Genomic DNA, 13,575 nt, shown 5'->3' with positions numbered 1-13,575 from the left:
ATAAAACTCAGCTGAAATATAAATCCAGATTTTAGACAGATGGCTGCTTCCCATTAAAGTTTATTTTCCAGGAGTTTGCTGTATGCTTTCCATGGATACTCATAAGAGTAATTTCTCGATATTATGATGTTAACCCATCAGTAATCTGCACAGTTTCCATCCCACTTGCCAAACCCTATGAATCCATTTAGCCTCCTGCTGACCTATATTTGTGAAAATTGCAGGGTGAATTTCATCACATGGCTGGGATTTACTCTCCCCTGAGATGCCAGTAGTAGCCTTTGAGTTGTCCTATTTTAAAGCTACAAGGTTCACTGACACTCAGAATAAACAGGGATGAAAAGCTTTATGTCATGCCTTCACAGCCCCAGAGAAATGTGTCTCTTCCCAAGTCACTTGACATCCAGATTTCTGGCCCAGGTGCTTTTGACAGACACTTTTTTCCCCTTTGTTTGAAAATGCTGGTCTGTCAGATTTGAAATTTTCAATGTAAGGTCCAGGTACGCTTTCTCTGTGTTGGGGATAACTTTCTGAATGAAGGGCAAGACCAGACCCTGCCTTCTGTTCACAGTGCAGCACTGCCAATGACACAAAAGCAAAGACCTCACTTACAATGACAGAGAACCAGCTCTTCAATACATCAAATTCAGATCAAACTGTGAAGCCTTGATAATCTGTGTATCAAGTGTCCACCAGGTTGTCAGTCTTTCCTGTTGAAGATACTGCTGAACACTCATTGAGTGGAGACATACAGTTGATGAAACTCAGAAAAAACAGAAAAAAATGGAATTATTGTTTTCAGCCCCAAATACTGCTGACTCTTGCCCAAGTGCCAGCCTTGGGCCATGTTGCCCTTGTCTGCACATCTCTTTGCATGGCATTGGAAAAAGGATGGATCGGGTGTTGTGTTTATTTATTTACATGGTGATGTTGTCTTGTGGCACTCTCTGGAGGCACAGAGCAGTGTGTGGGGCTGAGCAATCCTGCTGATTGACATCTCTGCATAGATTTCTATTCAAGCCTGCTGAGACCTTACCTGGGTTTTAGAGGACTTGTCAGAAGCAGAGCTAAACATCAACATAAGATTCATCAGCAGTACAAGTCCTTGCAGGCAGATGAATAAGTGAAGGAACTCAAGTTAAAGCAACAAAAATGTAAAGATAGACTGACAAGTTAAGAAAATAATTAGAGAAACATTGGATGGGAGACAACTGGTGAGGGACAGGCTTGTTCCAGTTTCTTTGAGGCATGAAGCACCAGCTAGCAAAAAAGACTTTTTGCAGATGAAAGAATTGCGAGGATTCCTCCTTACTGACAGCTCTGATCAAACGCATACTATCCATCAAAATACCATTTATAGAGACCAAAGAAGCAAACAAACTATGGGAGGGCTAAGCAACGGAATGAGAGAGGCTGTTACGAGAAAGAAGGCATATTCCTGAAAAAGGTGGAGCTGTGTTCAACTGAGGAAAAAAGAAGATAACTATTTTCTGTGGATTAAATGCAGAGGGTGGTGGCGCACCAGAAGAAGTTGCCCAGAGATGCTGTGGATGCCCCATCCCTGGAAGAGTTCAAGGACAGTTTGGATGGGGCTTTGGGCAACCTGCTGTGGTGGAAGGTGGCCATGCCCAAGGCAGGAGGGTGAAACTAGGTGATCTTTAAGGCCCCTTCCAACCCAAAACTATTCTGTGATTCCATGACTCTATGAAATATGCAGATTCAAAATGAGAAATCTAAAAATTGGTTTGAAATCACCTTTAAAAAAGGTATAAAAGTTGAACAATAATAAATTGCCTAGCTACATTATGAATGTCTTGCAGAGATTTTGCAGACCAGTGGACAGTGAAGCTGTGAGGGTAGCAATGAGGAAAAGCAACAACATAAAAGAGACATGAGTTTTTATTTTTCATATTTATTCACCATGAGGCCTTAATGCATATTTTGTCTGCTTCAACTCCAAGGACAAAGAAGTATCAGGAGAAATAAATTGTCAGCATCACATATTGTTCATTAAATGTGTTCTAAAGAAAAACAAGGTGGAAATAATGGATCTTCTGGATGTGGAGTGTGAGCTGTCATTTAAACTTGCCTTATAATAAAAGTCTTCAAGTAGAAACATACAAGTTTAGGTACCAAACAAGTAGTAGAGCTTATAATAAGGAAAAATATCATGATATATTAGAAAACAACCTTTATTAATTTATGTGAGAATAATCCAAAGAGCTTCTGTTACAGGAAGAGAAATCCACTGCTCTTTGAGGGATTCAGTGAGCACATAGAAAAAGGAGAATTGGTTGGCAAAGTCTAACTGGATTTCTTAAACACAATCAACAAAATCCCTCAGCAAAGCCTGTTAGAGAGCCTGCTGTGAGATAGGTAAGATCTCAATGTACATACCTGGGTAAAAGAGAAGAAATAAGTAGGAAATAATGGTCAGTTCTTCAATGTTTTCCTGGGGGCTTTCCAAGTAACGTCTGTTTGTGCTTGAGCTGTGCAACATCCACATGTTTATAGATATAAATGAACTCTGTGTCTGGTGAAAGCACAGGCCTTGCTCACCAGCCCAGACAGGACTGCTCAGGGTGAAAAGGAAAGTTCACTATGAAGACATGCAGAGGCAATAAATCAGCTCCACAATACTGATGAAAAAATGCCAGATGGAATTCAGCGTTGATAAATCAGAGGTAAGGAAAAAAGCCTCCTCAATTAACATGCATAATGACATGTTCTTCAGATACACTCTCAGCCATTACCCTTTAGGAAAGAGACCTTGGAAGGATGGCAGACAGTTCTATAAAAAGCAGCTTGAAGTTCTGTAGCAGTCAAAAAAATCTCCTCTGTTTGAACTTAAAAGCTACTTGGAGAGGAAAACAACAAACAAAAAAATGTTCTTATGACACTTTGTAAATCTATGGCACCAACACATCTCCAATAGTGTACACCAGTCCAGACTCTCCACCTTAAAATCTATGTGGTAAAACTTCTACTGCAGTTGCAAGTAGACAAACAAGACCTGTAAATGAACATCTCTTATTAGAACAGCTAGAAGAATTAAAATAAATAAATAAACATACAATTGGGTACACAAGCCCTCCCCAGATCTAAAAGAAAAAAGCAGCAAAGAAGTGGTCTTATCCAAAATCAGTTTGGTATTTCTAGCTATAGAGCCAGGTCTAATAAAATATTAATTACAGCTATCTAAAAACCTTGTATTGTGCAATACAGACCTAGAAAAACTTCAAAGAAATTTTCAGGGCATGGTATGGCATACAAGCATCATACAAAGGTGGAATAATAACCTCTGATATATGAAATTGGGAGAGATGTAGAGAAAGCAATTAGGAAATGAAAGGTTACTTATTTTCTAGTACAAGATTCATGGAAGTCAGCCATGAAACTAATAGGTGGCAAGTTTGAAACCAGGAGGAAGAGGCATTTCCTCATACAACACTGAGTTAAACTGTGGATCTCTTTACCACAGGATGTTGGGGAGGCTAAAAGTCTACAGAGCATCAAAAAGTGACCAGACCAAATAGATCACAGAGGGAAAACCAACTGCAAGAGCAGCAGCCATTAGGAAATCCATGAGCCACTAAGCCCTAGAACTCGAGGAATTTGCAGGGACACACAATGATATTTTTATTTGGTCTTTGTATGCTTCCCTAGGCATCCATTTTTAACCATTAGTAGCACAGTGTGTAAGGGAGATCATTACTCTGACCCAGTACTGCCTTCTGAACGTTCTCAGGCAACTAGGCTCAGCAGAATGCACCAGGATCAGGCTCAGGGAAGAGTCCTAACTCCAAAGGTGGGGCAGAAAGATGATGTAGTTCAGGCCCTTTGGTGATAATGACATGGAGAAGGATGGAGAGGGGAGGCCTGGAGTGTTGTGTCCATCTTCATCCTTGTTGGAGCTCAGAAACAACAGCTGCTGTAAGCTGAGGTGAGAAGTTGGTTTGGGAAATGATGGTGGTCAGCTTGAAGAGCTTGAAGGGGTCAAGATTTTGGTTAGGGGTCACAGTGCCATCATTAGGGGTCACAGTGCCCTAGTTAGGTAAGCCAGGTCAGACACCTGATGTCCCTCCCTGCCTGGGGCTCAGCACATGGCACAGCTTAGGGATGGTCAGAGAGCTCCACGTTGATATCCTGGCTAACAGAACTTGTGGCTTTGAAGGGCAACACACCAGCTGTGCTGCCAGACCTCTCCCTTGGGAGGGATTTTATTCTTATTCAAGCACTGGTATAAAGCACAAGTGCTCTGGCTTTAGGAGGATTTTCTATTCTCATAATGATATATGTGTTTTCAGAGAGCATTGTTCTTGAATGGAGTTCATTAAAATGAATCTGCAGGTAACTGCTCTGTTCAAGTTTTTGACAAATAGCTCCAACTCAATGCTTAACTCCAAAGGGGCCAGGAAATGAAAATATAGCCCTATTCCTCAATAATTATTAATTTCCTGTCACTATTTTCCTTACTTCCAGAGTAAAGAAAGTTCTAAAAATCTTTAGAGGTTGATTAAAGAGTAATTTGTTAGTGGGATGGGGGAGGGAGGTGAAGGAAAGGGACAGAAGATTATTTCTGAACACCAAAAATAGTTTCAAATTCCCACCAAGAAATGACAAATTGTTATATACACAGCCAGACAGGGAGATGTATATTTTGTTTTAAATTCCAGTTTCAAAATGTACTGCATAAAGAGAAACCACAAATTGAAACTTCATGTGCTCATGCTGGCAGCAACACCAAACTTATGGTTTTCTTCTAAAAATAATACTCCCAAACCGTACCTAAACCTTCCTGAACCTCCTGTCCCCTCTTTAATAAGTAAGAACACAGGGTGTTTTGATTTCTTGGTGACTTTTTTGCTTTCCTTTGAGTCACTTGTGGAGGACCTACTGCTCTCAACCTTACTCAGGTAATATTTCCATTGGTTTCAATGAGAGATTTGCCTGGCCAAGGTGTGCAGTATTTTTCCTGGTATTTACATGAAATTAAGGAAAGTGATAGGAATAAGGAACAGTCTTGTCAGGAGAATAAGAAGCAAATATCATTTTTTAGTGGGATGGAGACTAGAGAAGGAAGATAATGATGTTAGGACCACTATATAAAACTTTACTCCTTTTCCATCTTTGTAATTTGTGCCTTTTAAACAGAAAGACCTTTGAATTTGAGTCAAATATCTAAAGAAGATGAATTTGGAGGATTCAGTGCTGGTCATAGGAAACAAGCCACATCAAAATCCCCTAAATAAATCACCTCTAATTTAAGCAAAACTGTACCACAGACTAAAGACAAACCAGTCCTTTCAGCTTTTCGGAGAGAAGTCAACATCAAAGGAGGAACCTGAAGTCGAAGCCTAGAAATGCAAATCTGTTGGTCTTTTCACATTCAAATTCTCACGCTTCTTCCAGTTCCTTTTACAGAAAAAGAATGTGGTCAGACTTGGGGGAATGACTTCACAGCTTTTATTAAAGGGTAGTGTAATCCTCCCCTGGATAACTGGAGAATCATTATAAAGAGAAATAAGCAATGATGATCTGTCCCAGTTTGAGGGCAGTGGTTTCGAAGTTCTGACCCATGAGATGTTAATTTTCCAGTCCAATTACATGAAAATGTATCAGTACAAGAACTAATGAGGAAGACAAGTATCCTGCTGAAAGGTGAGTGGTATTAAGTTCTCTCTGCTTTTGCGAGGAAAAAAAAGGCTCCTCCCCTCTTAAGTGATATTGCACATAGTAGTGAGAGTCCAGTGTATGAAAAAAAACCCCAAACACGCACTCCCATTTTACTGTTGTTCCATTTTACTGTGGAGGTGGGGCACAAAGACGTTAAATGCTGTAAGGTCCTCATGTGGGGGTGGATTTGGGCTCCATTGGGTCCATCCAATAAAAGCAGTGGCACTGAGGACACTCAGTGCTGGGTGTTAAGTGTCAAAATTTGGGTGGTGAAACTGCCACCATGTTTGTGTGTAAATAGGTCATGGCCATGGCATTAATAAAAACTCCTCCAAATTCATCTTCATTAGATATTTCACCCAAATTCAAAGGTCTTTCTGTTCCAGTGGCCAGCCTGGATGGCTTCGAGATCTTATAGACTCTAATCAAAGTGGGACAGGAATTATGTTATATTATACCTAATTAAGAGTAATTTCTTCGAACTTCCTGTTATTGTTCTCAAACAGCATCAGAGAAACCTTAATTACTTGCAACAACAACACTAAGGAAAACCCCTGAAACCACTGGAACAATACCATGTAGAATAATGTGAATTAATTGTTAAATTTAGTCCCTCAATGAGAAATGCTCTATTGATAGCTCAGAATTGCTCTGCCTGGAAACCACCTGAGCACTGCCTTATTTCTAGACATCTGTCACCACAGTTATTATCTAACAACAAGCATAACATGAAAATAATCATTCTGTTTAGGGCAGGAACAATAACTAATTGACTGACATGAAATTGCATCAATATCATTATCTCCTGTTGACTTTTTGATAATATGTTGATGAACAGTTTGTATTTTCCAGGGTGGAAAACCTTTCTTGTTTCCTAGCAGGAGCCCTGCACCAAGAAGTTTCCTTTAATAGCTACCCAATTTTGCAAATTTAAATAAAATTCTTTCCAAGAGCTGATGATATTTCATTATCTTAGTATTATGGGTGTTTTTTAATATATATTTTAAATTTTTATTTTTGTTGTTGTTGTTATTGTTGTTGGGTTTTTTCCAGATTTCAGTCTTCTGCAAAATGCAGACTGGTATAGGGTTTTGGTGTCATAGCAGAATAACAGCTCAATACTCAGCTCAGTTCACAGCCTGTCCAGCCTAATTTTGAAGTCCTAGGCTGTTAAAGGTATTTAAACACTTCAAAGGGAAAAATGAGTGATTCTTAGGTATCTAATTTATGCTGAAACTAATAGTAATTAGGCATCACTCATGGACTTATAAAAAAGCAACAGAATCTACAAAATAAGTCTAAAATTCTGGGCTTTTCTGATGTAAGGCAGATTTCCAGAAGCAGTCATTTTTATAAAGTACGTTTTTTCCAAATGTTCATTTTTGTGAAATCCCTAGTACTCCCATCCTAGCTGAAAAACCTCCTCTTACAAAGTGTGTTAATGCTTCACACATTGCTCTTCTGTGTTTGAGGTTTATGGTCAAATACCACTCAAAAACTTCATGGACCTTAGAAGCTTTCCTACATCAGGAGGAGCTGCACATAGTCTGGTGCATAATCCTGAGAGATTTTTTTGCCCTACTAGCCCAATTTTCAGAAAAAGCCACATTGCTCCTGAACATCGCATCTTTTTAAGGTAATAAAAATACCATCCAAGCACTTCTGAAAAAAAAAATTGGGAGCATGAGGGTGTGTGTGAATATTTTCAAAGCTGCAATTTGACTAACCCAGCCTCTGCTTAGATCATCAAACAGGCATGTTTGGGACACAGAGGCACTACAGACCTGGCATATTCAGCCCAGAATCCTCACAGCTATGTGAATAATTATCCCTTCATGCCGGCCTAGAAATCTTGGACAGAAATAGCAATCACAGCAAGGGTGCTAAGAAATGATTTGTACCACACATCTGCTAATGTCCCTTAGCCCAGCTGGAACCTGTATGCTTTCCTCCCTATCTGGGGTTTCTCAAGTTGTGCTGATGTGTATTTAAGCTGCAGGAACATTCGAGGTGATCAGGCAGAGGGAGACAAGGACTTCCCTGGTATTTTGATTCCAAACTGTGATCTCTCTTATCAGGATGGGTGAGGAGGAAAGGTGTCAAGTGTCACTTGGTCTGCTGTTCTCAGCTTGTCTGGCTAGCTCAAGGAGGAGTCTCTGAGGCCAAAGCCACCACAAATGAAGAACATCACTCAGAGCAGCGTTCTCCAACAGGTGTCCCATGGCAGCACCCACTGGGGTTACACTGATACCCAAATGGATATGACTGGCACTGATTTTTTGAAGAGTGCCAGCCAAAGGAAGACCTTTGTGTTTTATTTCACCTTGGTTTTGAGAAGGATAAGAGAAGTCCCTAAAGAGTATCAATTCAGGACATTAATTGTAAAGATGCAAGAAGGGGAGAGTAGGACAAAGCACATTGTATCCGGCCCTGATTTTATCAGAAAGCTGAACTAGAGATCTCCTGACATCCCTTCCAAACTACAACAAACAATTATCTTGTAACATGAGGAAGCCTGATCTTTCAAGCCTGTTTTGCTATTAAAGAAACAGTTCTCCTTTTTGCATGCACAGCATTTTGTTTAGCCTCTCGATTGACGTAGGATCACATTGTATTTATGTTTAACATGCTTTCTCTCATTCACTCTTCCCCCTCCTCTCTTTTACTCTAATGCCACAAACTCTTGCCACCCCATATATTTTTATTCTACACAAGAATTATGCAATTCATCTGGGATTTGCTTTGGACTACTTCCAAATACACCCACACAACTGCTCTAAGAGTGATGAGGTTTATCCAAAGATGGACTTGGCAAATGTGTGTTTCAAAGGGTTACTGATCCAAAATGCTTCAGGAAGAGACTTCAAGACACACAAGCAACCCCACAAAGCAATAAAATAAAAGATTGTGAACAGTTTCTGTATTTAAATGCTTACAAGAGTTGAAGCTGGTGGCTAAAACATCTGAAAATGTCTACTTGTCTGAAAATGGCTACTTCTCCACCAGTGAATCAGCATCAGTCAGTTTGATGACAACTGACTGTGTGCTCACAGCCTGTGACTATTCAGGGTTTTGTGATGTTGAAGATCTGCCAGGTTTTTTCTTCAGAATAACACAGGAGCTTGGCTCAACCAATGGTCAGAGGAATCTTTAACACCCTGTAAACTAATTTTGTTCCATCTGCAGATGCATAAAACAACCTTGGGAGGCCGTGTTGTCCCTTGACAAAGCTATGAATCTAGAGACTTGGTTTTGAACTTGGCTCCCCCCTTGGACTGCTCCACAGCCTTGACTGAGTTGCCTTTCTCCTCCAGCCTTACAACACACCCTCCTAGGAAATGAGGGTCCACAGTACAGCCCTCCATTGTCGAAACAAAGAGCTACTGATGAGAACTGCAATGTAATGACTGGGATTCTGTTCCTGCCAGAGCACTAACTCCACAACCCACACCCAAACTCATGAAATTACCTTTTAAATGACGAGACAAAATCATTCTTTTTATTCTCTCTCTCTCTCTTTTTCTATTTTTCTCTCCAGGATGTTCCCTGTATTTGCATCCCCTGGGTGGCAACAGTGGAAAATATTGGCAAGGAGAGCAGACAGTAGACAAGGTGGTATTGGCACAGATCTGAGGGCTTTGCCTGTGTCAGTGATGTAAGGACACCAGTCTCCTTCCAGAGGTGTGGTTTATCAGTGGAGCTTTTGCAGTGCCTCGGACGTCAGGCTAATGGTCTCACACACAGATCCTGTAAGATGCCTTTCATTCATCCTGCCAAACAGGAGCTGTGCTTGTGATGCTTTCCCAAACTGAAGGGCATTGCTCCATGAATGCAAGCAATGTTAAAGCCTGAATAATGCACACAGTCTTCCATTTGCAAATCGCCTCCACCTCTCCCTTTGCCCTCCCCACCGTGTGGTTTAGCTTTTGGCTCTGCAATAGATACTCTGAATCAATGTTAGCTTTCTGAGAGACTAACACCCAGCACTGAAGGTCTGAGTCAAATCCAGCTGTGTTACAAGTCCATTGTTGCACTGTTGGTTGTTTTGTGTGATTTTTCCCTAGAGTTTTGTCACAGATGAACTGGACTTTTTGGCAGCACAGACAAGCACCTCTATTTTGTCATTTGGTCCATGTGCTTATCATCCAGGTGTACTAATCAGTCCAACCAGGAAGCCAAAATCTTTTTAAGAGAAGAGCATATTGCTCTTTGTAAATGTTTGCCTCACCATTAGTGCACAAAGGAGAAAGCTTAGAAACAGAAAGACAAAGCATATAAAAATAGCTGGATCATGGAGCTTACAGAAGTAGCTGCAGTGTTAACAACAGCCTGTGGGAACTGTGAAGCACTGTCCTGATCTAAGGTGTATTTCAGTTTTCAGCTCAGTAAAATATCAGTAAAATTTTTGCACAAGCAAAAACTTGTCCTTTTTATGAGGCTGTAATAAAATATTTGTGGTGGTTTTTATGGTGCAAGCCACCATTCGTTTAATACTATCTGAAGGTCATTTCTCCTAGGACAGACCACAGTACATCTCCACACTAAGCTCCCAGAGCTCGAGGCTGGTGCCAGGCTGTCTGCAAAGACCCCCCAGAGGCTGAGCTTGTTTGCTCTGAATGGCCTGATGGCATGGCATGGGCTGCCAACCACCTTACTTTGGAGAACTTCAAGAACTTTGAAGAACTTTGGAGTCCCAGCATTGTGAAAGGAGAAATTCTGCTGTCAGGGTGGCTGTGTCATACCCAGTTCCACTGAGTCAGAGTCTGTGTGCTCACATCTGTGAGGCAGCAACCTCCAGAAAAAATCCACTAATCCTGAGGGGTCACCCTGCCTCAACCTGTCCACTGGGCAGTACTGGGGGGTTTCAATTGATTTAATTCTCAGGAAGGACAGGGATTTGCTCTGGCAGCAGAGCTGCTGAAGGCCACAAGAATCTTAAAACCCTCTGTTGTTATCAGGACTGTCTCTCTGGTTATTTGAATGCTGTGGCCTTGCAAACAAGAAGAGTGAGGAGGATCCCCCCAGTTCAGTCTTAACCTATCACTAGCGTATGCATGATGTAGCTGTCTTCATCCTAAGCAATGACTGGACTCACTCTTCCTCTTCTGGTCCCAGACAGAGACCAGAAATGTTCCTCCAAGAGATGGCAGGTGAAGTCAGTTGAGCCACTTCAGGGAAAAGGAAGACTTATGGCTTTATATCTTACCATGTTCAGGATTTTCTTAAGTATGATAGAGTTGTATAATGCAATATAACCCTGACCACATCTCTGGTGATTGTTATTTTTCATAAAACATCAGATAAAAGCATGGTTTCCTCAACACTGAACTTCCAGTTGAAGAAATCAATTTAAATCCATTATACTAACCAGAAAATGCAAGCTGCTGTGAAACTCACTTTTGTTTTCTCTTTCAATGTTTCTTTTGATAATGTGACCAGAGAGTTCATCCTTGGACATTTCAGATTTTCTTCTATTTCCTCATTGCACCATTCAAGATTTCTCTAGGTCACCTTCACAACTAATCCAATTCAAGGATTCCCTCAAGCATCCTAATCCCTCCCCAATCCATATATATGCTCCTGTATCTCACTTTCATATATTTCCATGGGATTCTGGAAAGTTCTTTTAAACCTCTCTTCTAACACAGTCCCTTTATCCTTTGCTCTGTCCCTCCATCACCCAACATATCAACACCAGAGCAAAACTGAGGCAGAAGGAAAAGGAAATGCTTTCAGTTGGTGTAAATGACAGTCATAAGACAAGGCATAGCCCTAGGGGCAACTGGGATGTGTTTATTCCATGAAGTGCCATGCAGGAATACCTAAGATAGCTGGGAACACGCTAGTTCAGGTTACAGAAGCAAAGTGTACACACATGAGCAGAAATACTGGAATTACTTGGGTGTGGCTTTTGGGGATTATCCTGTTCCACCCAAATAGAGAAGTACTGTGAAGCTTATATTGCCAAAAAAAGTGATCATTTCCTTAAACTTTTAAAGCCCAGAAGATTTTTGAAAGTTTTTTCGCTTTTTTTTCCCTTTTTTTTTTCATTGAATTCATTCATTATGAGTGGTACATTTTGTACTGATGAAACTGGAAGAGCAGCTGTGAAGATGCCACTGCTATTGCTGCCCTCCCTAGAGACTCCAAAGGTGATGGCAGAGTTAGAGCAGAATAAATAACACTGCATGGGCTGAGTCGAATATTTCTGCTTGCCTGGTCACCAGGAAAAGTGACTGGAGTAACTGAACAGAGGGGAATCAGGGAAAATAATCTGCTGCTTCTAGTAGTCCTCAAGAATCAGGAGACCTCATTGTGGGGCCTTACCCCCGTGAGTCACTGGAGCCCAGGTTTCTCTCACTCTCCTTCTGCTCAGCACAGCTCCTCCCAAGCTACATTCCTGTAAAGCAGGTGAAGATCATGAGCTTAAGCTCTCTGTGCACATCCACCTGGATCTCTCTGAGAGGGACTCATGTAGCCCCACCACCTTAGCTTTGTTTGTGTTTTGCTTGTTGCCCCAGAAGGCAAATGTGATGAAATTTCCACACTTGTTTTGGAAACGGTAGAAGTGGAAGACTTTGCAGTCTGTCCAAGGAAGTCTGTGGAAGAAATCAAGCTAAGGTCTCTCAAATGTCAGTTCAGCACTTCAATCTCTGTATGATCCTCATTCTCTTCTTCAGTTTCCCTTGGACAGAGGAAATTGCCTCCATAGGTGACCCAACATAATCACTGCAGACTTAGCTACAATAAATTGATAAAACAATCACTGAAACAAGCACCTTTATTCTCAGATATCACACTGACCTAGGATGCTGCTCAGGAAGCACTGTAGAGCACAAGCTCCAAGGGTTAGTGATTTCCTCCAACAGCTGAGAAGCCTTCATTGCCTGCACGAGATCTTGGTGTTGGCCTGCTGGCATGGAGGTATTTTCATCTTCAAAACAGAAAGAAATAAGTGATACAACTCGATTGGGCCAAGATGGGGAACATACCTAAACAGGATGAGGCTGATTTGGGTGATGAGCCAAGGTCACAAAGGCTGATGCAGAACAAAGCTGCCTGTCAGCTGTGTGGGCTGAGCTGGTACCCCATACTGGGATTCAGAGCTTCCACACGTGGCAGATCTTCACCTCCCTGCCACAGCAGCTTGAACTTCACTACAGCACCAATGTTAAAACTTCCTTTAGCCTCCAGAAAGAACATAAACATGGCTTTCAATGCAGATTAAATACGTACTTTTGAAACATTGTGGGTCATTACTAATTCATGGCTGCTGTCCAGCGAGTGGAGGAAAACATTTCCCCTCCTAGGTTTAACAACAAAACCAAGAGAAAACCCCAACAAGTCAATGACTTATGCTGTACACTAAAGCAGCTTAAAACACAAACATTTCCAGAGTACAATATTTCAAGTAGTCTTGTAACCGGAGGAGCTATTTTTTAACTGGATTCCTACTTTTTACTACCAACAGCCTTGTCTTATTTTCAGAGGCTCTGCTAGCTGTCAGACATCCTGACTCCACTTAATAAACTCACTTAGGGCAGAACTTTCTTAAGTCACAGTGTAAGTACATAAATTAGTTGTTTCAGCCTTAGACCAACACACTTCTCTTTCTTCCCTCTCTCCTGAGCACTGAGCTGTGATGAAGAAACTCAAGTCTCAAAAGAATCAACAGTTCATTAAAAAATGCTGCCATAACCCAACGTGCCTAAAATACTGCAGCTCCTGTTGGCTTTGGTTGGAGCTGCAGGGATGCTTACTTGTGGGTACAACTAGGTGAAGTTGGGGTCCTTAAGTCAGGGACCCTAAGTTTAAATTCCGCTTTTGAAATGCTTTATGTGCAGCAATCCCAGACAAGGAACTGCAGAGATGACACCAGGTCATAGGCAGGTCTTGTAT

The 13,575-nt window shown here is 41.3% G+C and overlaps 1 long non-coding RNA gene across 1 annotated transcript; it reads right to left on the bottom strand.

The window, feature by feature from the left end:
• Window positions 1–2,596: 2,596 nt before the first annotated feature.
• Window positions 2,597–12,687, bottom strand: LOC134552541 (uncharacterized). The gene is made up of 3 exons (XR_010080896.1): window positions 12,481–12,687; window positions 12,004–12,076; window positions 2,597–3,013 (listed from the first exon to the last, which is right to left on the bottom strand). It is a non-coding gene; the product is annotated as an uncharacterized LOC134552541 (long non-coding RNA).
• Between the last annotated feature and the right edge of the window lie 888 nt (window positions 12,688–13,575).

This window comes from Prinia subflava, chromosome 7 (genome assembly GCF_021018805.1).
Source record: "Prinia subflava isolate CZ2003 ecotype Zambia chromosome 7, Cam_Psub_1.2, whole genome shotgun sequence".
Classification (NCBI taxonomy): Eukaryota; Metazoa; Chordata; class Aves; order Passeriformes; family Cisticolidae; genus Prinia; species Prinia subflava.
This window is presented reverse-complemented; position numbering and strand designations above follow the sequence as displayed.